The sequence below is a fragment of the Ammospiza caudacuta genome, chromosome 34 (genome assembly GCF_027887145.1).
Source record: "Ammospiza caudacuta isolate bAmmCau1 chromosome 34, bAmmCau1.pri, whole genome shotgun sequence".
Taxonomy (NCBI): domain Eukaryota; kingdom Metazoa; phylum Chordata; class Aves; order Passeriformes; family Passerellidae; genus Ammospiza; species Ammospiza caudacuta.
The window spans coordinates 2,628,846-2,633,019 of NC_080626.1; positions in this window are offsets into that span (position 1 = coordinate 2,628,846).

The following is a 4,174-nucleotide window of genomic DNA, read 5'->3' on the forward strand; positions in this document are numbered from 1 at the left end:
TTTGTAATTGTAAAAATAACATAATAATTAAAAGGAAAAAAACCCCAAAGCAACAAGAATTCACCAGTTTTTAAACCTTGAAAAATGTGGGATTCTTACATGACTCACAGCCCAGAAGTGACGTTCTAAGCTTGGAAAAAACCCACTGAAAACAGGGATTTATAGTTATTCTCATAGCCAAGCAGTTTTATAACCAATGTCTCTTTATCCCAAGTGCTCCAGAAAGAACAAAAAATGCCTCAAGCCTGGCAGTAAATGTGGGGAAGGGATACACATCCTTGAGTCCAAATTCCCTCATTTCTAAGGGTTTAGTTGACTCTCATTTTGGCCAGCCCTTGAACATCATCTTTTCTTTGGTTGGGAATCTGTCACCATTGGCTGTGGAGGAACAGCTGATGGTCTTTGCTTTTCCTTTGTCCTGGGAAGGGATGGGGATGTTCCACAGAACCTCACCTTGCTTGCTGCTCCTTCCAGAAGGGATAAAGGAAAGGGGTTTGGGATATAGCAGACATTCTTTTGCCTATTGCAGCACCCTGGGTACATAGCTGGTGGTGACTTTAGGGGTGGATTTCCATCCTAAGCCTCCTATCAACCCACTTAGTGCAAAAAAAAAAAAAAAAAAGAAAAAGAAAAAAAATATCTTCATGATACACAAAGACAAGGAAATCACAGGGAAAAGTGCTTCAAAACAGACTTTTTTTTATAGATCAAGAATTTCATGACTTGGTGAAAAGCACAAACAATACTGTGTCAGAAATTCATGATATTTGGGGGCTGGTTTGTGTAGCTGCTGCAGCTAATCCCTCAAATAAATACTCCCGTGACTAATCCCTTGGAAAGAAAAAGCCCAAAGAAAGAAGCTGTCACATGAAACAAGGATGATTTTGATGTTTGTTTTGTATTTCTAAACTCAAATTCTGCCTCTCGAGCTGTGTAACATCCTTCATCTAAAACCCTGTTATTCTCTTGCTGGGTAAATATGTGTTTGTTTTCTGTCCTCATCCCATCCCTCCCTCCTTCCCCAAATCCCAAGGATCCTTTTCCTCCTCTCTAGACTCTAGCAAAAATCTGAATATTTTGCTGTGGATCTAGAAGCACCAAGTCTTAAATTCTAGAAATAATTGTGACTTCATTCTGTGTGATTAAACTATGGAAATTTTCTCCTGGGGATATTTTTTTGCATAAAGGAAAAAAAAAGACTAAAAAAAACCCCAAAAACCAACAAAACCTGTTGGCGTCATCAGAACCTAAAAATAACAGGAATATGACTGCTGGTGCCAGAGTGATACCAAACAAAATGTATTATTGAATTAGATTCTTTCCAATTGGTGTTCTTAGGAATGTATTTCCCTTTGCCCCTCAGAGTTCATTTGGAGCCAAGGTATTCTGCCTGCCAGTGCCATTCCAGTACTCAAATTAACAAGAAGTGATGTCTCTTACAGTAAAAAACCCAGGAACTATTAAAATATTGATGAAGGCGAAGAAGCTGAGGAGTTTGTGGTGTCTGGTTACTTGCTGGCAGCCAGGGAGAGCTGTGAAAAGAGGGGAGAGAGCTGGACACCATCACCCTGATGCCATGGCCAGGGTGCTCATCCTGCTCCCAGAGCACAGAGTTGATATCCCAGGACTCCAGGGATTGATAGAGAGCCTGGAATTCCCTCTTTCCCATCCCTCTTTCCTGCCTGCTTTTCTCCCAGTTCTGTTTTCTCTCTGCACTGCAGTTCTACAGCCTGTGCTTTGCTGTCCATTCATTTAAAGGGTTTCATTTATTCTATATATTCCCCCCATATTTCATTCTAACGAAGCACCTCTCACTCTTGTGTTGTAGCTGCACATCTTGGTGGCCACAGGGCTGTGTTGAAAAGGGACTGAGCTTTTAGAGCTTCATCCACCCCTGTCCTCTGCTCCAGTGTTAATGTCACATATTTTCTGAAAAATCCTTTCATCAGGATTTTTTCTTGAGATTTTTTTCTCCTGAGAAGCTGAGAGGCCTCAGAAACGAAAGGTAAACAATAATTATCTGATTGCTTGGAATGTGGTCTGGAGATGGTTTACCAACAGATCCATCTTGGATTGGCTCCATGTGAATTGTTTTTAATTAATGACCAATCACCATCAGCTGTGTTGGACTCCCTGAGTCTGTCACAAGATTTTATTATCATTCCTTTCCAGCTTTATGATGTCTCCTTTCTCTTTCTTTAGTATAGCTTTAATATAGCATTTCTTTTAATATAATAGATATCATAAAATAATAAATCAGCCTGCTGAAACATGGAGTCAGGATTCCCATCTCTTCCCTCATCCTGGGGACCCTCAAACACCACCACCACAGTGTTATTTTAAGGGCCTCCTGGAGTCATCTGTCACTATTCCCCAGAGTGTTTCTTGCTGGCTGGCACTGCTGGCCCAGCATTCCCGTTCTCCTGGCGGCAGGAATGAGCTGGGTGCTGACACAGCAGCATGGCCCTCCTGACAGCTCAGAGCACTCCATTCATCTGCACTCCCACCCTGAACCCATCTGAGTGTGTCTTCTCCAGCTGTGAGGCTTCCCTGGACGTTCCTTTAATGCTGCTGGCATCCTGCACTGGCTCCTGATTCTCTCATGACCCTGGACAGAGCCGGAGCATCTCCTCAGTCATGAGTGAGCACAGCCCTGCAGAGATGCTGGTGCTCAGCTGTGGCTTCACATTCTCTAAAAAAATCCCTTCACCCAGGACTTTTCTCCTGGGAAGCTGAGAAGCCTCAGAGAAAAAGGAAAACAATAATTATCTCATTTGCTTCTCCTGTGTTTTGCTCATGTGGAATGTGGTTGGAGATTGTTTACCCACAGATGATTGTTTCAGTGGATTCTGGTGTGAATGGTTTTGAGATTGTTTTGGGTTGTTTTGTTTTGGTTTTGAGTTGTTTTGGAGATTGTTTACCCACAGGTGATTGTTTCATTGGATTCTGCTGTGAGTTGTTTTCACTCATTAACCAATCAAGTGCCAAGCTGTGTCTGGAGTCTAGAAAGAGTGAGGAGTTTTCATTATCTTTTTAGTTTTCTGTATTCTTTAGTACAGTTTAGTGTAGCATTCTTTAATATAGTATCATAAAATAATAAATTAGCCCTCTGAGAACATAGAATCAAATTCATCATTCCTTCCTGCCACGAGAATCCCTGCAAATACAATACTCACCAGACCCATTGCAAAGGCTGGGGGAGGCCTGGCTGCAACCCAGGAGCACAAAAAGGCGTCCACATTAAGCAGCATCCTCCCTGGAGGTTTTCTGCATGGATGGGAGGAGTATGAGATTGTCACCCTGATTTTTTAAGTTTTGCTAAGCCTTCCGATGTTTATATTCTTATTACGAACTTTCTCACACACTTGATGTAAATAACTTATTGTTTTGCATTTTTTTATAGAAGAAGAGAAATTTGATGGACTGTTAGTTTGTCCAGTGTCATTGGAGAGGTGGCACTGTCACCCTCCAATGCACTGTCACTTTTGGAAATCTATAAATGTTAGAGTCAGAAATTAAATATTCTCTTTTTTGCGTTAAGAGAGTGGCGTGTCCCCATCATGTTATTTCATACCCTATAGTGACATGAGATTGTGGGAACCTCCCTCGTGGGTTCCCCTGATGGGGAGACCCCTAAAAAGTTCTGTGCCAGCAATGAGAGACAGATGGGATTTTGGGGTTTTTTGGTCTTCAGGTTGTTGTTTATTTTTCTCTTATCAGAAGTTCTGCATACTGTCTACATCTCAGTGTAGAAGAGAAGGCACCAAAAGTCACAAGACACAGAGGTTCTAAGTCTTCTAAAGCTATTTTGTCCAATTACAAAAGAAACAGGTATTAGAAAGTATTTTATTTGTATATTTCTACCAATAACTAATTATTTGTCTGTTCACTCAATATCTGCATTGTGGCTCCTTCTAACCAACCACTCTGTGCCACCAGCACTGCAGAAAATGGAGCAGATGAAGAACAAGAAGGAGATCAGACAACACCCAAAATCCTCCATCTTGTCTTCCATCTACCTCCATACTAAAAACCCAAAACTCTGAGTTTTTCACCCTGTTATAAGCTTTACCACTGCCTATTTCACACACTCATAGATTCCAATTCATCCCAAAGTTTTGGAAGCTTTCTCCAGTGTTCTCCTTGGGGTCAGGACTTCTCAGCGCAGGCAGAG